Source organism: Lutra lutra, chromosome 9 (assembly GCF_902655055.1).
Source record: "Lutra lutra chromosome 9, mLutLut1.2, whole genome shotgun sequence".
Taxonomy (NCBI): Eukaryota; Metazoa; Chordata; class Mammalia; order Carnivora; family Mustelidae; genus Lutra; species Lutra lutra.
Window position 1 is genome coordinate 137084495 of NC_062286.1, and position 27434 is coordinate 137111928.

The 27434-nt window shown below is 39.7% G+C and overlaps 1 long non-coding RNA gene across 1 annotated transcript; it reads left to right on the forward strand.

Moving 5' to 3' along the window:
* Window positions 1-3201: 3201 nt before the first annotated feature.
* On the forward strand, window positions 3202-15463 carry LOC125108742 (uncharacterized). Its single transcript, XR_007130001.1, has 3 exons — window positions 3202-3272; window positions 4178-4236; window positions 15411-15463. It is a non-coding gene; the product is annotated as an uncharacterized LOC125108742 (long non-coding RNA).
* Window positions 15464-27434: the final 11971 nt, after the last annotated feature.

The following is a 27434-nucleotide window of genomic DNA, read 5'->3' on the forward strand; positions in this document are numbered from 1 at the left end:
CCCTATCAGCAGAGACACACCAGCTTCCTTTCTCACTTGTTCGCTTTTCTCATTGCAAATAAATAAAGTGGCGAAGTTGCAATTCCCTGAAAATAATACTCAGCAGATTAAATCTATTGCACATTTGCTTTCTTCCAGATAAGCTCAAGAATATGGTGCTTTTTTATTATTTTGGTTTTTTTTGAATAAACATAACGAAAACCTGAGACTGTTTTCTCAGCACCGGCTAAAGCTTACGGATGGAATTCCTCGATTGGGGAGGCAAAACAGAATCTGGCCCCGTTGGCCATCTCAGCCATATTCCACCTTATGGAGTGGATTTCAGGGTGTGTCCTGGTTTCTATCTGTCCCTGCGGATGACTCTTAAACCTTTCTCTTTAACCCTGTTCTGCCCCTCAGGGGGGCTAATTGGTATAGAAATCACCACCAAGCTCCCTCGCCTGCCTCCTGACTTGGAGTGAGCTAGTGCGAGGTGCCTAGCAGATCAGAAATAGAGAAGGGAGTAAGTGTGAAGTATTTATTCCATTTCTCTGGTCTCTGGGTTCCTGTGAGCTGATACAGTCTTCTGTCACAGATCAGTGACCCTTCCCCCATGGCCCTCTGTCTCTAAGGATGGGAATGGGCTTCCTCCTATCACCCCTGCAGCCGTTTCTGATGATAGTAAAGCCCTCCACTCTCCCTTGTGGTTCCCCTACACTCAGCCTACTTTCTTGTATGAAGTTCCTTTGCAAAACTGCATTAGTTCTCTCTGGGTGCCTGTCCCACATGGGGTAACATATACCACAGACAAATCACTCTGGTAACCCAAAGCAGGGATGGAAAACAGGAAGCTACAGAAAGTTAAAGAAAACTGCATGATCAGGGTGCTGATGGAGAGCAGCTAATTCTGGTTGTGGTCTCTGTTACAGGGAGCTTCCCAATTCTCAATATCCATCCTTCCAGAGCACCAGCCCCCAGTTCCCTGGGATGTGTTTTAGGCAGGTATGTCCATATCCTTTCCAGTCTACCTCTCTTCTATCCAAACTTAGCTAATATGACCAAGGATAGTCACATGACCCTATCAGGGTCAGACATGTCCTTTTCCTGGAAACTGGGAAAGTGGACTGCAAAAGGCCAGCCACTGGGCTGTAAGATTAATCACAAGGAAAAATGGAAGAATGAAGTAAAGGGACAGAAGGCAGAGATTGAAGCCCTAGAGAGCCATTCCAGATTGCAATACCATTTCAAAACTTGGCCTCATCTCTCCCTTGAACAGAGTTATTGCTGTATCTTTAAAATAAGACCCTCCATTTTTATTTGTTAGCTAGAATTGGTTTCTTTTACTTGCAACTGTAAGAGTCCTAAATGGTCCATTAAACAGCAAATGATGCTTTTTATCCAATAATAATATGGTGGGTACCCATGGCTCTATTCCAGCACTGTCTGGTAGAACTTTCTGTCATGCTGGGATGTTCTATAAAGTCTGCACTGTTCAGCGTCGTAGTCACTGACCACCTGTGGATGTTGAGCATCTCAAGTGTAGGCCGTTGGTGAAGGAAATGATTTTTCTAATTTTAATTTAATTGAATTTAAGTAGCCTTATGTGGCTAGCAGTCTTCTTATTAGACAGTTCAGCTCTAGACTTTTGGCTTTTTCCTGTTTTATGTTTTTGTTTTTCCTCTATTCGTTGGTTTTCAGCCTTCTGGGTATCTCCTAAAGCTGGCATGTCCTTGTAAAGAATCATCAGTAATTAGGTGTTTATGCCTATTCTTTCTTTTTAGCATTTTCTCCAAATATAGGAGATATACCTTATAAGTGAGAAACCAGGAGGCTTGAAACTTGGTCCATTATGACCAGATTACTGCTTAGTTGTCCAGCCCAACTCTTGTCAGTCTTTAATCCTCACCGTTCAGACCCATCTACTAAACTTTGTGAAGTTTCCATACTTAACTGTGCTCTGTTACACTTTCATGCCTCTGCATAAATGGTATCCTCTTGTGTGTGTTTTCCTTACTATGTGTGTTTTACTTATTTGTCCTTTCTTTTATTCACCCACCCATCCATCCTTCCACCCGAGCCTCCAAAAAATCTTATGGAACAGGACAGATGCAGTATCACAAAGGCATCTATGGACTGCATATTTATAATTCTATTTTTTTTAAAGATTTTATTTATTTATTTGACAGACAGAGATCACAAGCAGGCAGAGAGGCAGGCAGAGAGAGAGGAGGAAGCAGGCTCCATGCTGAGCAGAGAGCCCGATGCGGGGCTCGATCCCAGGACCCTGAGATCATGACCTGAGCCGAAGGCAGCGGCTTAACCCACTGAGCCACCCAGGCGCCCTGGACTGCATATTTATATATGCATGGTGGGCTTTTTAGTGGGTGTTGTAGATTTGTGTAACCAGATGACCTACAAAAAGAGTAGATTTTCTCAAAGTATGGTTTGTATGTAACCCACATGAACTTGCCAGGGATGGTTTTTGAAATTGCTTCATAGCAGAGTGGTTGGGAATGTGAATAGTATTTTGCTTTATTCACTTTATTTATTAATTCATATAAAATACTAGAAAGAGAATCTGTTAAGTAGTAAATGTGCCGTAAATGTTAGACAATGATAGCATTTGCTCAAAATGTCTCCAATATTACATTCCCGATTCTGTTACCCAAAATTACTCTTCCTTTATCATCTTCCCTCTCAGTCAATGGTGGCTCTGTCCTTTGCACTGAGTATTTTCTGGGGAACAAACCCTGAGATGGAAATTATTGTGTGGCAAGTTTAATCAGATAGTGCTCTCAAAATCAGTGAGTGTGGGCGGAGGGAAGGAAGTAGGGGAGGCCCACGGAGAAGCTGGGCTAAGACACAGCCTCAGGTGACCTCTCCAGAATGCTGAAATTGGAACGGATTTCCTGAGTCATCCTTAGAAGGACCCGGTGGCTCAGGCTTTGTCTCCCAAACCCCACGTCAGCCAGCTGGTGGATGCATACTGCAGGCAAAGGGGCGTGACCTTGAGCAAGGGCATTCTGTTCAGCTGAAGTCAGTTTCTGGAGAGACTTGGGAATTGAGGGCTCTCTGCTGACAGCACCTGCCACAACTGGAGAGGTCAGCCAATGAGGCCAACCAAGGGATGTCTGCTGTCCATCAGAGCATCCCATATGCCGTCTTTTCAGTTCAGACTAGGAGCTTGGGGTTATCTTTCATTTCTTTCTTTCCATTCTCTCCCAGTTCTACCTTCGAAATACGACCTGCACTGCTGCCAACCTCCACCCACCGCCGCCTCCAGTTTGGATGGTGTAAGTAATATCCTTACTGATCATCCTGTTTCTGCCCTTGCTCCACTTCTAGCTCATGCTCAGTGCCGTAGACGCGCGATCATTTTACAACAGGTCAGGTTGCATCACTTGTCTGTTCTAAACCTCGCGGGTTCCCCATCCCAGAGTAGATTCCAAAGTCCTTAGAGTTTTTGGTGGGGTCATGATCTATCTGTCCATGTGTTTCTTACATGGTTTCTTACCACTTCCTCCTGTGACCAGCTTCAGCTCTGCTCCACGTCAAACACTCCAGGCGTCCTCTGACTAAGATTTTGAATGTTGTTCTTCCATTATCCTAGAAAGCATATTCCCTATTTTCCCATGTGGCTCCCCACCCCACCACCCATTCTTTCGGGTCTCTGTTCTGATGTCATCTGATTGGCAAGGACTTCTCAAACGACCTCCTCTAAAACAGGATCCCGGTCCCCTGACGTTTCTTAGACCCAATTCTACCACCAAGATTACCATCCCCTGTTGTTCAGTGAGGCCTAACCTAGGTACTGCTTGCAGGTGGGACTGACGATATGGACCTGCAAGGGATTATCCTGGGTTATCCAGGTGGGCCCAGTATAATTACCTGAGTCTTTCAAGGCAGAGAACATTCTCTGGCTAAAATCAGAGACGGGTGAGTAAAGAGAGTAGAAGAGGTTCAAAGTGTAAGAAGCATTCAACCCATCACGGTTGGATCTGAAGATGCAGGAAGGAATTCACAAGCCAGGAAATGCAGGCAGCATCTAGAAGCCGAGACTAACCCAACAAAGATAGGAGGACCTCAGTCCTACAGTGCACACAACTGTATTCTAGCCACAGCCCAAATGAGCCGGGAAAGGGTGAGTCCCCCAGAGCCTCCTGCAAAGAACACAGCCTCACTCCTGTCTTTGTTTCAGCCTGTGACAAAGCAAAGGACCCAGTCCACTCTGCTGGTGGATTCCTGACCTACAGAACGGTGAGCAAGTGGTGTTATTTTAAACCACAAAGCTTAGAGTAATTTGTTACAGCAGCATAGAAAATTAATACTTAAAAAAAATTATACTCTTTGTTCTCAGATAAACACCATCTTAATAAGCAATTTGCATATAAAGAAAAGGGATAACAAAATAAGCTTCCCGTTTCTACATATTCTACTTTTTATTCAATAACTAAAGACCAGTAATGGGAATCACTGAAGTGAAGTGTGTTTTACTAATATAATTATGATTCTGTGCTGCTGATCCAATGAGTATATATTTTACTTGTCAGAGACTAAGAGGGGGGTATCATTTCATTTAACAATGATCTTGGAAAGGTTCCTTGTGTTTATTAGGGAGCTTGTCTGAGAATTGCACTCCAGGCAGTTAATTCAAGAGAATAATTTAATAAGGCACATGGGACGCCTGGGTGGCTCAGTTGGTTAAGCAGCTGCCTTCGGCTCAGGTCATGATCCCGGCGTCCTGGGATCGAGTCCCACATCGGGCTCTTTGCTTGGCGGGGAGCCTGCTTCTCCCTCTGCCTCTGCCTGCCACTCTGTCTGCCTGTGCTCACTCTCGCTTCTCTCTCTATGACAAATAAATAAATAAAATCTTTAAAAAAAAAAAAAAAAGATTTACTTAAGCTAGGGGCGCCTGGGTTGCTCAGTGGGTTAAAGCCTCTACCTTCAGCTCGGGTCATGATCCCAGGACCCTGGGATTCAGCCCCGTATCAGGCTCTGCTCAACAGGGAGCCTGCTTCCTCCTCTCTCTCTGCCTGCCTCTCTGCCTACTTGTGATCTCTCTCTGTCAAATAAATAAATAAAATCTTAAAAAAAAAAAGATTTACTTAAGCTGATTTTCCTCTTTGTGACCCTGGTTTTCTCTTTCACTATCTCTTTCACTATCCTGCCCATCCCTTTCTTCTCTGCTTCTCTCTTCCTTTCATTACAAACCCCTTCACATAGACATGACTTCATTAGACTTGTCCTACCTGAAATATAGAGTTGTACAGAGTGGTAGGCAGAAGGCTTATTCATTGTAGCCTAAGTTTTAATAATGTAAGAATGGGACTAGTCCAAATACCCATTAATAGGGACTTGGTCAACAACTTATGCTATATCTACAAAACTGAGTGTTAAAAAAAGGGGGGGGGCGTGGGAGGAGATCTCTCTCATGCTCTTTTCAGGTACCCAAAGAATTGAGAGAAGATTGTCTTTATTATAGAGTGTTTTGACTAATGAATGAACACAGAATAATGGAATTAGAATATCACCTTATAACACTAAGAATTAAAGGATCTAGACCAAAAGTATCAAGTGGCAACCAGGTGTTTTGTGCTCCCAACTCTGAATTAATCTCATATTCACCACTCAGTTGAATTTGAATCTGATGAATCTTCCAGATCTAAATATCAATTTCTAGGAAATTCTGGGGATACGTGGACTTTTGAAACATCATCAGTGTGATACCATCACTGAAATTCAGACTCTGAGGAGCTCTACAAAATAATGATCATTATATTAAATAATTTAAGTGGAAAGGGGGAAGAGAGAATACATCAACAGAGCTAGCAGACATCTGGTTCTGCAGAAGAGAGCAGCCCCATTCCTCCCAAGACCTCCCCTTACAATAAACAAGGCCTGTATGTAACCCAGTAAGCATCAGAAGTCCCTGAAAGGTGAAATCAAGATGATGGATGGTCTAGAGATCACAGGAATTGAGGGCTGACCTAGAGGTGAATTCTCAGGGTTTCTTTTTCCTTCACTTGTACAGACAGGATGTTGCAAAAATCTCCAACCTGGAACTGCCAACAAGAACAGACAAAAGAAAAAAGAAAAAAAAAATCCTCCAAGGAAAGATCGACTCCCCCTGGCCAAAAATGGGGCGGGGGAAATGGCCTAATAATAGAACAATGTTTTGGCAATAACAGCCCTCCTCAAACTGAACACCAGTGATAAAATCGCTTTCCCCTACGCTACCTCCTCGGTTTCAGGGTTTCAGTCTGGTCTTCTGGTTTATTAGCTGCCCCACAGAAGCAGGGTTTAAGCCCTACTTCTACCTCCTATCGTAGTGACTGGCCAACAGGGCAGTTTATCTCCCATCTCCTGCCGACAGGAGGAGTATGGGCTCCAATTCTACAGGGGGTGTTAGAAAGCTGAACTAAGAGGTGGTCTTCCCTTTTCCATGTTGAGGAAGCAGGCCACTGTGATGAGATCAAATTCCCCTGCTGGGGATCCCCTGGTCAAGGGGATTCACTTGATCTTCCATCCCCCTCCTGATGGAATCAGGTGATGCTCTAGTCACTGTGACAGGTGGTATTGTTTGGGCTGAATGGGGAGGTGATCTTGCTGAAGGAAGCAATCCAGCAGTGAGCTGAGACTCTATCCTCACCCAAAGCAACTAGACTTAAAGAAGCTGTGCAAGGTCAGCTTACTGACCATTAGGCTTCACCCCTGCCCCATATCAGCCCAACACCAGTGAGGTGTTGAGCCTGTACCCTGATCTGGTTTCCATCAAGGAGGAATAGCTGGTACAAGGTGAAGTGAGGTAATGGATAACCTGCTTTCTCTTTCTTCGTGTCAGTGGGTCCCCAGAGAAGATAAACCTCTAAAGGACTCAGCATCAGTGATGCAGAATGAGGCAGTGGGATGTTGGGCTACCTGGCAGTCTACTTCTCTCCCTCCCCCACCCTGCTATCAGCAAGGTATAGTGAGAAGCTGATCTTACAATCCCATGTAGAGACAATTAAGCACATGGGGAGGTATCAACTAAGCTGAAGGAATCAGGGTGCTAAACTTATGCCTCACCCAACTGCAATGAATCTGTGATCCAAAGCCCCACTTCTGCTAGGATGTTGGCAAGGACCAGCGGGAAACTGAACACACAGCCACGTGTGCCTTTTACCACACCTTAAAGGAGGGACTGTCTGCTAACAGTAGACTATTAAACAGGATTCAGTCTCATCAAAAAATTAAAGGACACAATTGAAAACCACTAATCCTACCAAGAAAATAACAACATGAAACTGAAAATCAACTGGCACCAATACTGGTATGAGTCACATGTTGGATTATTTTTAACAAACGAATGGAAATAGTCTAAATATCCAGTAAAAGAAGGCTTTGTGTGATGATCATTTCACTAGAAAATTCTACTTAACATTTGAAGAAGTGTCAACATGAATTCTATACAGTCTCTTTTAAAAACAGAAGAGGAGGGAACATTATTCAACTCATTTCATGAGGCTAGCATTACCTAGATACCAAAACCAAAACAAAAAGTCCTCAACATGTTGGCAAAAAGAATAAAGCAACACGTGAAAAATTCCACACTATATAAAATGGGATTTATTCCAAGTATGCAAGGCTGTTTTAACACCTGAAGATTGATCAAGCTGGGACTTTAAAATTTGGAGTTAAATTTCATTAATAGTTATAGAGCTATTTAAATTGTCTATATCCTACTTGGAGGGATATTCTAGTTTGTGCTTTATGATGAATTGGTCCATTTCACCTAAATCATAAAATCTCATTATGCTATCCTATTCCGTTATCTTTACAATAGTTACAGAATGTGTAGTGAGATCCCTCATTTCATGCTTGGTATTGGTAACTTGCCTCTTCATTTTTTATCTTGGTCAATTTTGCCAAAGATTTATTTATTTATTTTTCTCCCCTGAAGGACCAACTTTTTGTTCCATTGACTTTATTTTTAAAATTCCTTTCTATTATTTCTTGCAATTATTTTGGACTTATTTTTATCTTATTGTTTTAGTTTCTTGAGTTAGAAACTTCATTATTAACTCAAGATTCCTCTTTACTAAGAGAAGCATTTTTTGTACTATAGTTTTCCCTCTCAGCACTGCTCTAGCTGCATCCCATATATCTTGATAGGTTCCATTTTATTCTATTTTTTTTTTCAAAGATTCTTGTTAGATCCATGGATTGATCTCTCTTTTAGATGGAGGGTGTCATATTTGGAACCACTAACATAAGTATATGCTAAAGAAATTCACTTCAGGTATAGCTTGATCCTAGTGGTAAGCAATGAAATGACATAAGTCAACTACTGCTCAATGGAAATAAACTCCACATCAACAAGAAAGTGAAATATCAATCTCAGTATGTTGTGTAAATGTAGTTTTTAATTAAATTCATGATACACTACAGCCATCACGTATCCCATGAGCAGATGGACATATTGTGATCACACTGGATGTTAAATTTTGAAGTACTATAAAGCACTAAGAAAAATAGAGAAACTAAATGTTATTTGATCAACCAAAGTTCTAGCTAAAACCTAAGCCTGTAATTCCTATTTATGACCTCCTCTATCTAACCAATAAATGGAACACTGTTTTTTGTTTATATCTAACCAGATCTGGGTGGTTTACATGGCGGGTGGGGAGAAACAGTTAAACCAATTAAATGGTGTTAATGTTTCTTAAATATTCTGGTTTCCTCTTAGCTTCTTTTCATTTGATGTTTTGTAGTTAGGTAAATAGTTTCTAAATACCACACGTAGTAACAACTTTTTCTTAAAAAGTAGATTCAAAGGTTCATGAAAATAAAATGACATTTTAAGTTATTTTCCTTATAGATAATACCTTAATCATCATGGTAATTGGAATTTTCTGTTTTGATAGAAACATAAATTTTGACGGATAGTGTTAATATAAAGAATGAGAAATAACACCTTCTAAAAGTTGTATTTACCAGTTTATATTTTTGGCTTTTAATTATTATACTGTAGACAGTTAAAAAAAATCTTTAAAAGTAACAATCAAATTTCTTAATATAGTGTTAAGATGCAAATGGAAGTGAATTTAATACAAAGCTGTCTGCCCGTAAGATACTGTGATTTTTCAGAAACGAGCATCTACAATAAGTCCAGTAAATTAAAACATTTGCAGACTTTAAGACATTGTGTTATAGCTTGGTTTAATTTTACTTTAAAAGACCATTAGGGGTAGTGTAGAAAGCTGATCTTTATGAGTTGTTTTATGAATAAGACATAAATATATGAACAAAAGTCTACGCTTTAAGTGCTGTGTGGACATATTTAAATAAAAGCAAGAGAAATCTTAGTTTACTGTGGTTTGTTTTGTTGATCTCCTGTGTCATCTGAATATACGAGATTTCACAGAGTTATTACAAGCCTTAAATTCAAATGTGTGAGGTATTTTTATCACACACTGATTCTGTAAGCTTCTAAAATAAAGCAAATTTATGCATTAGTCTTTGAAAATGAAAACCTACACTCAAATGTCCTGTACAATTTTAACTTGAGTATGTTTTAAAAGAAATCATGTTTGGTAGAAGCCATTTCCTGGGTAGGAAAAGAGGATGCTGAAATAATTATTACACAGCTCAAGTGCCCAAAGATACAGAATACTAGAGAAAGAAAGTGATAGAAATGGAAAAATGGGATTGAATAGACTGGCTTGTGAGAATCCTCCTAGGAGAAGGTAAATTCAAACTATAGTTATTTCTTGATTATTTGGAGACAAGCATCCAATTTATATATTACATGGGCCCAGGCTGAGGTTGTGGAGGGTCGTTGGTAAATTGCTTTGGGTGAAAGCCCACTCACCAGTCTTTTCATATAACAAAATCATGTAAATATGAAAGTAAAAATGCTTAGAAAAAAAGAGGACCAAAAAATGGGGGGGGGGTCTGTAATCTTGGAGAGAAGAGTGAATGAGGTGGAACGTTAAGGGACATGCTAAGTTAAAGGCAGTTGTAATTGACAGAGAAAGGAGCAGGCTATATCCTGGTTAAATGTAATCCATATAAATCACTGGTCCATTTTATAACCATCACAAAGACATGCGTGCATTCTTTACAAGGCTTCATCTGTATAAGCTGAACACTTTCATAAAGGATTTTTCAGGTTAGATGTTGGTTTTATCTTGTATAAGATACATGTATTAATTCATCTGATGGGTATTAAGCATGTACTGTAAGCCATACTATGCAGTATGGATATAGCAATGAAGACAAAAATTGGTGGCTTTTTGCTGGTAGCGGGAGAAGGCTAATAAAACAGAAGTAAATTGTGTACCATATTAGAACATGTTAGATACTGAGGAGAAAAATCAATCCAGAAAGGTGTTGGGAATTTTGGAGGTGGTGAAAGGTAGCAAATTCACATAGAGGACCAGGGCTGATTTCCATGAGAAGTGAACTTTGAAACCCTGGAGGATAGGAGGGAAGGGGCCATGCAAATACCCATACATGGATCTGCTACAGAGCACATCTGGAATGTTCCAGAACAACAGGGGTCATGCTATGGCTGGAACAGAGTAAGATCAAGGGAAGGGATAAGGAGTACTGTGACATGTAGTCATGAGAATACCAGCAGCCTTCCTTGGGCTTGGCTCTTTTTCTGCATCATCCAGGAAGTCTTTGGAAGGTTTCAAGTATAGGGCTGTTGGGATGGGTGTTAGGTGATGGGTCTGGCTGCCTTGCTGAGCCAGGACCTGGATAGTGGAGGTAGAACATTATAGAAACATGGACACCAGTTCTGCCATTTTTCAAGAAACTTCTGTAGCCTCCTTGGGCCTCGTTTTTTTCATCTATGAATTGGGGTTAGTAGTACCTACTTCAGAGGGTTGGTGTGTGAATTAAATTAAATGTTCTATGTAAAATACATAGCACAGTGCCTAACACATATTACGTGGTCACCGATTAGCTATCAGTATGGATCCTGGCTTCAGCCACTGGAAATCTGGAGTCACCATTTAACAGACTGGAGAGGGGAGTTTGGGAGACAGGAGGCTCTGTTAGGAAACTCATTTTTGACTCAATTTTGAGAAGCCTTTTACTTCTGCAAATGGAGAGCTTGAGTGAGCCTCTGGGCATAGATGTTGGCCCATATAGAAGCCTCAGCCCAATTTATTAGATTATGGATATATAGATGACATAGATGAGGATTCCCATCATGGTTTCCATACTTAGCATTGGTTTATGTACACTTCTGCTAGGATGTTCCCGTAGCTGACATTTTTGTATTAAAATCTCTTTGATATTAAAGTCACATTTAGTGCAAATTGGCTTAATACGGTGTAGGAATCACGACCTCCATACCAAGTACACAAAGCAACAGAGAGGGCTGATGGCATGCCGCTGCCGCCAGCATTCCGGTTGCTCTAGGAACTTGGTATGTTCTTCATGTAAGGGCCACGTTTGCCATCTTCTGTAGCCTGCAGTTATGAGCATGTGTCATCAGTCTTCCTAGCCTGATCCTTGAACTTACTTTCCATTACCCAGAATATTTCCATTTCTAGAGTCATTAGCCTGGGGGTTAATGGTGGCATCTGCCCATTTCCTTGTGTGGGCCAGAACTGGGGAATCCTTGATGTTCCTTTGGCAGTGAATGAGGAAAGCTTCTGGTTTCTATGTCAGTTTCTGTCTCTGTCCCTTCTCCACCCATAGCTAGTAGATGTAGAAATGAAAGTAGTAAAATAACAAAGAACAGTTAAAATGTATTGAGTGTCTCTTATGTCTCATGGGCTGTGCATTCTAGGCATTCTGTGCATTCTCCAAATCAATGTAAGGAAACGGAGTCCGATAGAGTTTAGAATCTCGCATGTAGTCACACTGCTGGGAATAGTGGAGTTGGGTTTCAGACCAAGCCTCCTGACTGCCTGGCCCGCACAGGTGACCCCACCCCACAGGCATTGAAGCTTCTCTCTCTCATTCCTGCTTCCCAACCTTCCCTTCCAGAAGGGATGAAAGGGTACTGAAAAGGTGGCAAAACTGAAACCAGTTTTCTCTACTTCCGGGCCGCATTTACAGGAGGCAACAATGAGCCATGGCAGGCTCAAGAAAGCAAATAGGGCAGGTACGGAATAAAATGAACAGCAGACCAAGGTCGCGGATTATGTGTGGATTTTAGCTTCCTGGTCACTGCATTCAATAGAGCATTCTTTCTAGCGGCCAGAAGTAAAGAGATTGCATAAAGCTCTGTAATTCCCTCTTTAAAAACAACTGATTTGTCTCTTGGACTTCACAAACTATTACCTCTCTCAGGAATGAAACCCCAAAAGATGAGGATTGGAAACCAGAATTGGAAACATGGAAAGCACTGACACAAACCTAATCCACTTGGGAAAAAAAAAAGGGACAACTTTTTCTTTTTTTCTTTCCTTTGGATTAAGTTAACGGTGTATATTTTTTATCTGGAGATAAGTCTTTATTCCTGAAGTTTGGAGGTAGAGCTTTGAGAGGTTTAAAATATCTTCAGGAAAGGGAAACACTGTTTTTTTCCTTATCAGGGTCACTTGAAATTATTTACTAAATGATTTAGCTTGGCTCCTTTCAGAAAGAGAGAAACAAAAGATTTGCAGTTCTCTGGCTTTTGTCACTGATAAACTACTCAGTGTACCAGACAGGAGCATGTATTTCGTTGCTCCACAGTAAAGAGGAATTCTCTTGCCTTGAATGTCAGCGTGACCACTGGGATTTGCATTAAATTAATGTGTAGAACAAAGTCTGATATTCAGAGTTAACTATTTCTGAGAAATATGTGTGAGTGACTGCTACAGTTGATTATGTGATATGCATTAGTTTGTATGCGTGGATGGACGGGCGGACAGGTGGCTGGATGGAGAGGTAGATGCTACTTTGGAATACAGAACTGAAGAATCATTTTGGTTACTTTTTTTTTATATGAAATGTTTTGTTATTGATTAAACTTTAGTAAATAAAAGTTTGTACAAAGATGAAGATATCACCTTTAAAAAGATTCCCTAGGGGTGCATGGGTGGCTCAGTTGATTAAGGGACTGCCTTCAGCTCAGGTCATGATCCTGGAGTTCTGGGATCGAGTCCTGCACCAGGCTCCCAGCTCTATGGGGAGTCTGCTTCTCCCTCTGACCTCCCCTCTCATGATCTCTCACTCTGTCTCTCTCTGTCTCTCAAATAAATAAATAAAATTTTAAAAAATTAAAAAATAAAAAGATTCCCTTGGTCACCAGTATGCAAACCCCCATCCCATTTTCTAGAATGTTTTCCTTTGAAGACTTGGGTAGGAGGAAAGCCCTACCACTTTTAGAAGACTGAAGGGAACAAATTATATATGTATATATATGTAATATATTTTTCCCCCTTCCCAGATACTAAGTTACGGGCATGTGACTTAGGGCCATGCAACTGGAGGCTCTCTCTTGAGATGCTGAATTTTGAACACTTGATGCAAAAGTGGCAGGACCCTTGGAATTCATTCAGTCCTTTTTCAGGAGGTGGCAGCCAAAGGAAGTCCACTGGCCATGGTGTCCTTCTGCAGCAGTGACAGTAGGACACAGGAGCAACATGCTGATGAGGCTCTTTCTGTAGCTTGGCCTTGGGAGCTGCTGCTTATTAGCACCTGCCCCTTTCAAGAGCTGTTCCCTGACTTCTCATCACTCTTGTAAGCCCGCCAGGTGCCTATCTACACCTACCTTCTACTTAAGTAACCAAGAGATGGTTCCTATAGCTTACAACTCAGAACCTAACTGATAAAGCATTTATAGGTACTTACTTTAAAACTATTTTTTGAGGGGCATTTGAGTGACTCAGTTAGATAAATGTCAGAATCTTGGCTTTGCCTCAGATCGTGATCTCAGGGTCATGAGATCGAGCCCCAGGTCGGGCTTCGCACAAAGTCTGCTTGAGATTTTCTCTCCCTCTTCCTCTTTGCTCATGCTGTCTTTCTTTCTCACTCTCTAATAAATCTTAAATAAATAAATAAATAAATAAATAAATAAAACACAACTTTTTGACTGCCAAAATAATCCATGGTAACTTGTAGAAAAGAAGAAAATATCTAACCAAAAAGTTGCCCCCCCCCAAAAAAAAAGTCCAACTATAATCTTACTGCCCTGGGACAACAGAATCTAACATTTTGGTGTATAGTCTTCCCATATAATTTTTCATACATAAAAATAAGATTTTATATCTACTAGTCTATTGCCTGCTTTTTCTCAATAGTATGTAATTAAAAAAATCCAAAAGCATTGTTTTTTTCCTTAAGAAGAGAAGAAAGGTGGAGTTTATTGGTGAAATCCTGATTTTTAACTGAGGTTCAGTATCATTTTTTCCTTCTTCTTCTTCTCCTTTATTTATTTATTTATTTATTTATTTATTTATTTATTTTGCTTTTTTGAAGTCTCATTAATGGATAAAAATTGTATATTACCGTGTATTCATATACATGTCCAGGTTCATACATCTACATCTCGGGGGTTCTCGACTAGGGGTGACTTTTCTCTGAGAGGACAGTTGACAATGTCTGTGATCATTTTTCCTTGTTACAGCTGGTGGGGATGTTACTGACATTGCTGGGGAGAGATCAGGGATGCTGTCAAACCGTCTGTAATGCACAGGACAGCCCCACAACAGAGAATTATCTGATTCCAAACAACCGTACAAAAATTAACTGTATACACTTAACTTTACTAACTAAATCTTTACTGTTGACATTTATTTGGTTTCCAAATTTTCAGTGTGAGGAAGAGTGCTGTTGTGAATAACCTTGTGCACATACACACATATTTGCACACATTTCTAATTATTCCCTGTAAGTCAGTATCTAGAATTAGAACTGCCAAGACAATAGAAATAATGATTTTTAGAGCTCTTTATGAACATGCCAAGATTACCTTCCTGAGGAGTCCTACCACTTAATCCTCTGATCATCATCTGTCATTTCCAGATCTTCACCAAAACTTACATGGATAGGGTTTTTTTTTTTTTTAAATAATTGACTATTTTCTGGGCAAAAATATAATGTAATTTTATGTATTTTATTACTGGCGAAGTGAAAATAATAGAGTTAAAAATTAGCTTCCTCCACATTTAATTATAATGACATTGGTTGTTGATTTCAAATAGTTTTTTTATGTTTAAGAACTATAAGGTAGTGTCGACCATACGTCAAATGATCTTGTTGTGTATGAATTGATCTTTCATTCTCAGTGTTAAAGCTCTATGACCTTGAGCAAGTTCCCAAATCTCTCAAGGATTGTGTGAGGTTCTATACAGGTGACGAGATAAAGGAAAAGTGGCGATTAAATTTAAAGTCAATTTTCTCAGTTCAGATACCTGGGAGAGGTTGGATGGAGCCAAACAGTGGGCAGTCAGACTGAGTTTGCCTGGGCAGTAAAGTGTTTTTCTTTTGATCTGTTTCGGCAGCCTGGAGTCCGTCTCAGAAGCAGCCCCAATCTAACCAGACCGGCCGAAGGTAAGAAGCAAAAAGCAAAAAGTGATGTTGGCTCTGGATTCGTGGTGGCTGCTGCTGCCTGGTGCACACTGCAGAGGACTGGGTGCCATCCGTGTGTCCCCTCCAGGTGCCAGGTGACCTTCCCCACCTTCTTTTCCTTTCTAAATTCCACATGTTTTCCCCTTATTTGCCCAGCTGGAATGTATCTGTTGATATGCAGGACACACAAAGATATATTTTTTGTTAGTCCCATTTTGTGAGCACTACTTCACAGCCCGTGTCCCCACTTGCTGATAAATGGGTAGCCCTTTGCCTTGTATCTAGTGCTGTTAGACTTTTTCAGTATTCTGGTGGGCATTTCAATGGGATCTGAGAAGAGGTGGATGTTAGTCTTCAAATACCACTCCAGAGTCTCATTACCTGGCTTAGTTCCTTCCTTTACTGGCTTCTCTTTTCTCGTTTTAGGGTTATTGTGGACTTATTTTCATGTTTATTCCAGACATCTTATTGAACTCCATTTAAGATATTTAAAGGGATTATTTTGGTTATTTCATTCTTGACTCTTTAGAAACCACCTCTCAAAGTACTAAGGTTCATGTTCTCTCTTCCTGACGGGTTTTAATTGGCTATGTATTTTCCATTTTCTAACTGTCTTTGAGAAGGGGAGATCTATAACAAATTTCTGTTTAACACCTAAGACTATTTCAGTTGCTCTCGGGTCTACCCACTAACATTTGAACAAGGTTGCTTCTTTTTTTATTGTTTTAACTAGTGCATTCTTGGGAATAGGACTTCAGTAATCATATCCCAACAGCAAATTGCCCAAGTAGCACTTAATGTTTTTATGTACAAGAGGCAGAATATGTGGGTCATTACGAAGGATGGTTTTGTCCTGCATGCGCATTTCTTGACAACACACCTGGACTCTCAAAGCTTGGAAAAAAAATGTTTATGTGTCTCACAGTTTGACTGAGTCCAGAATCCTGTAGATATTCACTTAATATCTTCGTTGTGGGCTAATCTTTTTCTATTCCTATTTAATATGGGAATAAAAGACTATGTTAATGAGCAATCCCTATCACATGTTTTAGATCACAAGTGTTTTCATTTCTTGAGGTGATCTACTTTATGGTACACAAAACTTTGCATTTTTGTAGCAGAATCACTACAATGATGAGAGACAACATGTATTAAATTCATATGGTTCAGTTAATCATTGTTGTGCAACTCAAACACCTCAAAATTTACTAGATTAGATACTAAACTGGATTAAAGATATAAGTCTGTGGGTTGGTTAGGACGTTCCACAGATGAGGGTTGGACGTGGCTGGTTTTGGCCAGCTGCCTCATACACGTGCTTGTGTGGCCTATTCAGTGTAAGCTAACTACAGGCTAATGGACGCCATGGCTGGGATCTCCTCATGTCTTCTCTGTATGGTCTCTCATTATCTACTAGGATAGATTGGTATTTTCATGGTGTGGGAATGGTTCTAAGAGAAAACAAAAGCAGTAGGACCTCTTGAGGCCTAGGCTTAGAACTAGTAAACCATTACTTCTACCACATTCTGTTGGCCAAAGCAAGTTGAAAGGAGTAGAGAAATAGCCTCTACCTCTTGAGAGTGCTGTGGGGGAGAGGGGTAGTGAACTGAGGCCATTCATGCAGTCATTTTTACCATAACTTACTATGTGTCAGGCCCCATTTTAAATACTACATGTATATTTCATTTAATTACCAAAATATATAAAGTCAATGTAATGTTAGTATTCCTACAGATGATAAATAACACGTAGGTATGGGTGGGAAAAAAAGTGGACTAGTACCCAGTTTCTTCACCCAGTGTGAAGAAATGATCTTTGCAGAGAATGGAAAGGGAGGTCTTGACTTTTATTTTCATACCGTGTATTTCTAAACCAGAGAGAAGGCAAGTGGGGAGTGAGTGAAAGCAATTTTCACAATGTGAAGTTTTCTATCAGATGGTTAGTGTGTGTTAGAAACTTCTGATGTAGTGAATTGATTGGAGTTACAAGTTTTTATTTCCAAATGTGTATCAGTATTTCAGGATAACTTTGGAATAGGCTAACGTGAGGACTGTATGTCAGATTCCATCTATTTAGAATCATAGAAATGTCTTTGAAATAGACCTTAGCCTTGGCTAACTCTCTACTCCAGAATACTTCGCTGAGTGAAGCTCAGTGCCTGGTGAGTCTAAATGCCTTGTGGCCAGACAGCTCTTGCTGAGGTTGTTAATGAGTGCTTTCCTATGTTGAGGCAAAATCTGCCTTAATTCTATTCATTGTTCACCTCCATAACCATCTTATCTGGAAGACATATCCCCATCATTTGCTCTTCCCTTGTTTTAGTTTTTTTTGCCCCCCCCCATGGTACTTTTCATTTCCTTATTTTATTGTGTTCATTTGGGTTTATTTGAATATTTTTCCCACCAGAATATAGACTCCTTAAGGGTCAGAGACTTGATTTTGTTCACTGCTGTATCTCAAATGCCTAGAATAGGGCCTAGCACACAGTAGGCATTCAAGGAATCTTCCTGACCAAATGAATGCCCCTTTTCAATCCTTTACTTCTTATTATCTATCACTCTTCAGTGTGTGTGAGTTCCACAAATGGGAGAAGGCTGACTTCTGTGGGTTTATCAAAATTTCTGAAAATGTTGAAAAAGATAGTTATATAAAGAACAATATGGAAGGTGTAGAAGCTCCTATCACTGAGATATTAGGTAAAATCAACATTATATGGGTCATTATCTAAAGTTATGAATCTCCTACTTGAAGCTATATGTCTCCATCATTTTAAATAAATGGCATTTAGATCAGATAAAACATGGTTAAAGTTAGTAATACTGTTATGGATAAAGAAGGAATGAAGCAATGTAAAGGTGTAACGGGCAACCATGAGATTAACAGAATAAGAACATTCACAGAAGAAAATGTCAGAAATACCCATCCCAGGGAGAGGGCGGGAGCATCTTTGTGTCTAAGAGAAACTGTGTCTCTATTATGGGAGTATATGAGCCATCAGACTATGTGAGCCATTAAACATGCAAATGGATATTTATCAACTCCACTTATTTTGGTGCTACAAAACTGAATCACCCTCTGATCATTTTGCTTTTGTCACTGCTTGCCTACAGGGAAAGAATGTGCAGTCAAGCTGATGCTAGTATCCTATTTACTTGATCATTTTTTTTTCTCATTTGAATTGAATAGTTGCCATTCTGGCAAAGCCCATCAGTCCCTTTGAGCTTTATTAGTATGATTCAGTATCCCCAAGTCAGATCAGCTCCAGGACAATGACATGAACGTATATTTGAGCTCGGAAGGCTGAGAGGCAGGTCCTGGACTGGGTTGAATTCATCAGTCCGAACAGCCAAGTAGCCCATCCCAGTTGGAGGTACTAACCCTTCTGCTGGGTGTGCAATGCTTTGAATGTCTATATTATTCAAATCAGGAATCCCTTTATGCATGTTCCCAAAGTAAACCTTTGGGATAGTTTCACCGAAAAGTCTTTTTTCCTCCCAAACAAACACATTAAAAAAAAGTGATTGAAAAACTTAGCACAGAGTATGTAACTTAGTCCCAGGATATCCCCCAAATTTACTTCCAAAAATATTTGATATATTCACAAGAGGGGTCATGAATATTTCTCTCTATATTTCTATTTCCTATGGAATATTCCTTGGAATTTAGAAGTGCTATTTCCCAATTAGCGAACTTAACGCGTACTGATTATCTGTACCTAGCATCCTTCATGCTGTTGTGAAATCTGACTCCCAGACCCTTCTTGTGCAGAGTCTCACTGCAAACATCCTTTTGTTTCTTCCTTTCTTTTACTTTTCTTTCCTTTGTATTAAGTGACACAAAAGAGTTGTGATCTGCTCTGGGGAAATGAGCACGTCACTTGCTGGATACATGCTCAAGCTTAAACTTTAATGGATTCTTCAAGAAAGACCAGTTCACAGCCAGAATTCTTTTATCCTACAATGGTGACAGGGAAAGGGGAGCCAGGGATTTTTCAACAGTGAAGAATAAGAAATATGGGAACTTTTTCAAAGGGTAAGATGATGTACAAGTTCTAAAAATACTCAATTTGCATTTAAAATATGCCCTTCTAGTCTACAAAGAATACAATTTTTTGTTAGATTTTAGATAATTATACTGACATATTGGTGCTTTTAAAAGTCACTGGCCATCTATTATTTAGAAGAAAATAGAGTAGATTTAGGTGTAAAAACTGGCTTGAGTGTATTCAACATAGTGAGAAATATTAGTCATTTTTTTCCCCTAAAGCTTTGAGTTGAATAATAACAGCACACGAGGCTATTTTTATAGCTTATTTAAAAATTAGTATTTCTAGTGCTGAAGTCAAGAGGTTTTTTCCCCCCACTAATTCTGGTCTGCCCTTATTCTACAACTAATTCCAGTACAGTTAACTTAGTTTCTTTACTTGTAGACACGTCAGTGTAAGCTAAGCCAATAAATAAATAAGCAATTAATACATAATCAGTTATTTGTGTGCTTAGTATGGCTAGAAGCTATGGGCAAAAAAAAAAGTTTAAAATATGATCATCATGTTTGAGAAGCTTATAACTCAGTTGTTCCTAGGAAAACTTGGGCTTTGGATTCCATAGGATAGGTTTAAGGGGATATGAGATTGGGCTCTGTTATTCACTGGTAGGTGGCTTGACCTTCACACGTGATAGGATCTCTGAAGATTGATTCCTCCTGTTTGAAATAGGGTTTCCATATTTGTTAAGGTTGAATAAATGAATATTTAAGAATGTGGTTCAGGTTCTCACATATACTACCACTCAAAAATACGAGGAATGGCCTGTTATCTTTCTTTCCATCAATTTATGGATCCAATAGACGTATATAACGTGGCACTGTTTTAGGGACTAGGAATACAAAGATGAATTGTCCCCTTCCCTCAGTGGGTCTTTTAACAAAATGAAGGAAACCAAAAACATTGTTGGTAAGATAAATTTTCACTGAAGTAAATGCACATTCATAGTTAAAGTTTGGTCTATTTCATGTGTCCTACGTCTGTCGTAGAATGATTAGAAAAAATAAGGGAATGATAAAAATAGGAAGTAATTGCTTATTGTGTTATTTGGCAAATGCTGGAAATATCGATCTTAAGTATTATCTTAAATAATAATGAAAAACAAATCACCATGGAGTGCATTTAAAACTCCCATTTTACAAACTGGGAAATGGAAGCTTATCAACCAGAAAAGCAGACGACTACATCTGGAACACGAACACAGTCGTCTTCGACAGCAATGCTGTGAAACTTGTAATTGTGTGACAGTCATTGAATTTTAGATAAGTTTGATGAAAGCATGGAGAAATGTGCCATGGACATAATTCCATCATCTTTCATTGACATATCCTAGGTAAGTCACTATGCTAACAACTCTCCAAGGCAGCAGTGGACAGCTATGATGTTACATTCCTAGCCCAGTCCTGACCTTCTTTGCTAAGCACACTTTTAGAGGATCTAACCACATAGTCCCTGTGGAGGCCACCATATTGTTCTATGAGTCTGTTATCCCGTTCATATCAAGTCTTTCAACTGTGACATTGACCTATGGCAAATAAGTCTCATGAGATTTTTGAAATGAAGAGCCAGTCAGTTGAAGTGACCAGATCTGTCCTATTATTTAGGGCTCTTAATTACAGTTGGCATACATCCAACTTACACTGGCTTTAATAGTAAAAGGAATCCATAGTCTCATGGAAGTAAAGTTCCAAAGTAGTATTAGTTTCATGGTAGGGATGACTAAGAAATTCAAAAGATTTTTCAGAACCCAGTATTTCCCACCTCTGTTCTGCTCTATGGTATAATCTTCATCTTCTGACTCCATTGATTAGAATTCCATAATTTCCAGATCTTTCCCTTTTGATACCAAATGGTGTAGCAATCCCAAACTTTATACTCTTGTACCATATGATCCAGGGAAATAGGGAATCTCATATTGGTTCCCAAATATTATTTGGTATTCATTCTCTATGCCTAGCAATAAGTTATATATGGATGGTCATAGCAGAATTATTCATAACAAAATATGGAAACTACCCAAGTACCCATCAACTGATGAATGGATAAACCAATGTATTATCGTCAAGCAACCGAACACAGTCCTGCAACTGAACACTATCAATAGAAAGCAGGTATATGCGACAGCATAGATGAACTAAGAACACCGTGTTAGGTGAAAAAAGACCATGTGTGATAGGATTCCATTTATGTGATGTCCACATTAGGCAAAGCTATAGAGACAGAAAGTAGATTACTAGTTACCTGGGGCTGGTGGGGATCTGGGGATGAAGGGAAGATGGGGAGTTACTGCTAGTGGGCACAGGGTTTCTCTTTAGAGAAAATGTTCTAAAATTAGATTATGGTGATAGTTATACAACCCTGTAAGTATATTAAAAATAATTGTACACTTTAAATAAGGTGAGTTTTATACTATGTAAATTATATCTTGATAAAGCTGTTCTTTAAAAGGAAGAGGAAGAGGAGAGTGAGAAGTACTTTTAACCCTAGAAATGAAGCAACGAGAGCCCCAACAGGTGGTACCTCTAGGACAGAGTGGACTCAGATTTGATCCAGGTCTTCTGCCTGGCCTCAGTGCCTGTGTTTTAGTTGGGGTTTTTAAGCCACGGAAACCAGCTGACTAATGTAATGTTCCCTTCCTACAAAAAGAACCGCATCAACGCATTTGTTAGAAAGTACTTGATGGATTCACAGAATAGAAGTGCTGAAAAAGCAGACCTCATAAAAGAAAAGAATCCCTAAAATCGGGGACCTTAGTCACAGGATCACATGGTTGGTTTCTTTTCATCCCAACCCCATCCTGTCCCAGAAATAGAGGCCCACTGTCCTGTGGGCCTTGTTCAGATTCTTCGATGACCCATACAAAAAGGGAGTAGGGATCCACATGGAGTAACGGGTGGGGTCTTCAACAAAGGAAAGAAAAAATAACTCCTCCGGTGTGCTCAGTCTTTCACAAATCCCCATCTTCCCTACACAGCTTTTGCTCTTGGAGCCCTAGAATAGCCATGTTTGTAAAACATAAATAAATAAAATTTTTAAAAATCAGGCAAGTCAACTGGTGGGCTGAAATCTCTGAGATTTGACAATGTTTGTGTAGTAACATAGACATATCCTCAGAACTGTTATGTTGAACATGACATACTTGTGTATTACCTTGGGTGGGGACCATATTAACACATGTTGAAAGCTTCCTAGTTTTCATACTCTTTGGATAATAGATTCCCAAATTCAGGCAGTAAGTAGTGGCTGCAGTACCTGATTCCCCCACTGTCCTTTGCAACTGAAGGCACTAACACCAGTGAGGGCATTACGCAGAAATCACCTTGTCAGAGAGAAGTGAATGAAGCTGGTCCAGAGCTGAGCGAGCCAGACAGATTCTATAGCAGTCACATCCTGAAACTGCGGGGTTCAGAAAAGCAAAGGCACATCAAAATTAAATAAATCCTTTAAAAAGTCTGATCTCACCACTCTATTTTTTCAGTCCTAAGACCAGACAGTCTTTAAATAAAATGAACTAGTTGGTGAGATCTTGCCGCTTTTAGAATTCAGAGATTTAAACCTGGAAATAATCGCTGTGTTTTGGTGACTTGATTACACATTTGAAATCATTTTATATGTCAGGTTGGTATATCAAAAAGTTTATACAAGTCAGTATATTTAGAGTATGCTATAGGCACTGCCAATAAAAAATAATTTGATTTATATATTTTTTTATCCTCTAGTTGAATTAGTTCACAAATACTTATTTGACTTTGGTCCATTTTCTCCATATACTTCACATATTACCCTTCCTTTCTTATCTTTCTCTTTCCATTGTCTTTTTTCCACTTTTTATTGACTCACTTATTTAACAGATATTTAAGTATGAAACACTATTCTGGTCATTGGAGATAAAACAAGGAAGAACTTACGGTAATCTCTGCTCCTGTGAGTTTACAGTTGGGAGGAGAAGGACATTAATCAAATAATCAAATGTACATATCTACAGATACATAATTATAACAAACAAGTGCAGTTTATTGTGAAAGTATAATTCGGGCTACCTGATCTAGGCCATGGAGCTGGGAGGGCTGTTTGAGGAGGTAGCTTTTTTGCTGAGTCCTGAATTATGAAGAGGAGTTAAGTAGGCAAATGGGATGCTTGCATCTGCGAGTGGAGATGGAAGGGCATTGCAGACAGAGGCAATAGCATGTACTAAGAGGCTGATGCCAAAGAGAGAAAGCTTCGAACCAAAAAAAAAAAAAAAAAAAAAAAAGAGAGAGAGAGGGGACAAAAATGAGTTTGGGAAGGGAAGCCAGAGAAGAGGGCATGAGAGCTCTAGCAAGCCCTGGAAGGTTTTAAACAGGGAAGGGGAAAGACCAGAGCTGCATTTTAAAATGCTCTAACCACATGGTGAAGAAAGAACACAGGAGCAAATGCAAAACAATTTGGTGGCTACAGCATTATGCCAGGTGACAGTTGACAGGGATTTGGGCTTCCATTTGCCTCCACTCTAAATCCCTTTGGTTAATTTGCTTAAATGTTTAACATTTTATTTTTCTTACCTGTAAAATGGGAATAAAACTAGTACTTCTCAAAGTGTCCCTGGAAACTGAGCTGTAAGTTATGGAAAGTGTTGACCGTGACACATAGTACTGTAAGTCTTTTATCACTATGAAATACCACTTTTTTTTTAATCTCTGGCAATATTCCTTGTTCTGAAGTCAACTTTCATATTATAATGACTCTTTCCTTTTGATCAGGGTATACATAGTCTATCTTGTTTCTACTTTTTTTTTTTTTTTTAACATTTATCCTATTGGTATCTTCTTGTTTAGAATGGGTTTCCTGTCAATTTCTCCCACTCCGTATCTGTGCTCTGAAAAAAATCCCCTCCAGATAGAAAGGAGGATCAGGGAGCTCACCTTTGTTTTTTCCTCTCATGGATCATAGTCCTCCACTGCCTGTTGTCCAGTGATGTGGAACAGTAGTTTCCAGTATTTTGTCCAGTTCTCTAGCAGGAGCTTGAGTCCTGTCCTTGTCACCTGTTACATCTGGTAATGGGAGTGATGTGGCAGAGATCTGAATGATGATATGTCTTCTATTTTAACTCCATTATAACCAGTATTTTTCTTTCACTTCAAATTTCCACAAAATCTCTTGAGTACCTGTTAATAGCGAAAAATATAATTAAAGTTATCTTCTCAGTAGTTTAGCCTCCAATCCCATCCAGTACCATCCCTTTGATATTGACATGACATTCTCAAAATGGCTTCAGAATTCTGAAACTTCTAAAGATCATAAAACAAAATGGTTATTCTGGTGGAAAAAAATATCCCATAAAAACCTTAAAGTAGAATGTTACAGAGTGCTTAAAAAGTTAATGTGTGGGCCCCAAATATATAAAATTGATATCGGAGGAGCCATCAAAATCTACTTAGAAGACATTAAGTTATTTACAAAACATTTTATTAATAGCACTTGCTACTCAATGCTTAATAACCCAGTCCCTCAAATATTATATATCACGAAAATCAATGTCAATGAAAATAGTTAGTATGCAGTCTTTCCCTGTTTTTATTTTATTTTATTTCAGTAACTCCCTGAGATAGGCTCAAAATCCTTGGTTGTAGCTCAGCCAGAGAGAGAGCAATTTAAGCAGTAGTCTTATAAAATACCCAATATCCCCAGCTCCCGAGGCAGAGACCTGCTACCCGCCAGCTGAAGTTTCCCAGGCAGAATGGGCACATCACTGTGAGTTGTACGACACATGCTTCCTTATTCTCATTTAGATGAGCCATGGACATTCTCAGGAATCTGTTGAGCAGACAGCCTCTGTAAAACTTCTTTCTTTTCCATCTAAATCCATACTCTTGTCATCGCATCCTTGTTCAAAGGGATAAACTCTTGCCACATCATTCTAATTCTCTCCTCAAAATGGAAATGACTAGCTCACATGTTGTTTTGTCCTTGATTAGTATGTATTTCCTAGTGATGTAGTTTTTCTCTTTTTGGTATCTTGAACCTAAGAGGAGGACTCTGTGACCAAAGCAGATGGAAACAGCAAATGGTGGGAGCTTTGGTTTCTCTTGGCCAAGCCTTGCCTACACTCCCGACAGAGCTTACTCCAGGGTCCACAAAGGTGCGGATGCCATTGAGCCTTCTTCCATCTTAAATGATGACTATCAAATAAATGGGAGAATTCTTCAGGTTTGGTTTGATAACCGAAGAACTTGAACAAAGCACAGTGTCTTTGTTTTCCTGTAGCTGTCAGAATAAAGTTCCATAAACAGCTGGCTTAAGACAGCATCAGTCTATTTTATCGTAGTTCTGGAGGACTGAGGTCTGACATCACCGTGTCGGCAGGGTCGTGCTCTCCAAAGGCTCTAGGCGAGGATGCTTCCTTGCCCCTTCCAGCTGCTATGGCTGCAGCCTTCTTTGGCGTGGCTCTGTTTGCAGCCGCACAACTTCCAGACTCCATTACTGTGTGTTTTTCTTTATGTATCCATCTCCAATGTTGCTTTCCCTCTTCTTATAGGGACTGGTCTGATTGGGTTGAGGATCCACACTAGTCCTGTATGGCCTCATCTTAACTACTTACATCTGTAATGACCCAATTTCCAAATAAAGTAACGCTTGAAGGTTCTAGGGGTTAGGAGTTCAACATACCTTTTGGGGCAATACAGTTCCACCTGTATCACATATAAAATCTTCCAAACTCGGGTATCTCTCCCTATCATCATCTTTCTCTTCTAAAGTTTTTATTTTCCCCAAAAATGCAAACGTTAAGTATCATCCTATATACATAAACATGTATCTACCTGTAAACTACTACTACTCTCATGCTGCTATATTCAAATTCTCTAATTCCTTACCTTTTCAGTGTGGGGTTGCTTGATGGGCAAGCTCAAGGAATTGTCTTTTCAAAGAACTACATTTTCATTCATAATGAACCAAAGTTCTTAATTTCTCTTTCTTCTTTTTCTCTCCTTCTGTTATCTCTCAAATCTCTCATTGGGACCTGAGTTTTTATCTTCTGTCATTGATCCGTGTTCAGGCATTTCCTTCATTTCTCCAGAACTGTTTTCCAGTGAGACTATACCTTTTAAATGTATGCCTGTCCAACACTTTGGAGGCAGAGAAAACTAGAATTCGGTGTGATCATGATAAAGATAAGGTCTTTCCCAAATCTCTTTTATAATGTCTTATCTAGGAAAGAAAGCAGAAGTTATTCAGCCTGAGATTATTATTCACTTTCTAACTTAAACACAAATCCTTTCTCCATCCAGCACTGAATATCTTCTTTCCACTCCCTTGAAGCCCAAATCTATGTCTACAGAATCCGGATGACATTCTGCCATGGAAGGAAGAGAAGACAGTGTGAGCATACAGACATTTCTCTCTCTCTCTCTCTCTCTCTCTCTCTTTTTTTTTTTTTTTTTTTTTGTAGAGTCTCTGTTTTGGCCTTTTGCTTTGTGATTTTGTGGGCATTTTGTTTTGTTTTGTTTTGTCAGTGAATGATGCACGGCCATGGGAAATGGAGTCCCAGGGCTAACTAGGATAAGCTAGAACTAAAGCTTCTACGAGGAGGAAATTTCTCTTGGAGGGGAAATCTCTCACAGGGCTTCAAGCCTCATGGGGAAGAGTAGCAAAGTATGGGGGGGGCAGAATTAACTGATGGCATTGCTTTCTTCTCTGATTGTTGCTTTTTGGCTTGCATTTCCCCCACCTCCCCTGAAAAACACCCTAAAAGGGTTGCATGTTTTATTGTAAGTACAATCCAGAAATGAGGGAGTGACGTGGAGCTTCTGTCTAACCCCTCTTGGTCCCCTGCCCTCCTTCTGATTGGCTGCCACCACCCACTGTCTGGCTCTCCTTGAAGGCCCCCACTTCTCTCCTCCTCTCTGCCTTCATCCTTCTATTCGGGAGCTAAAACCCC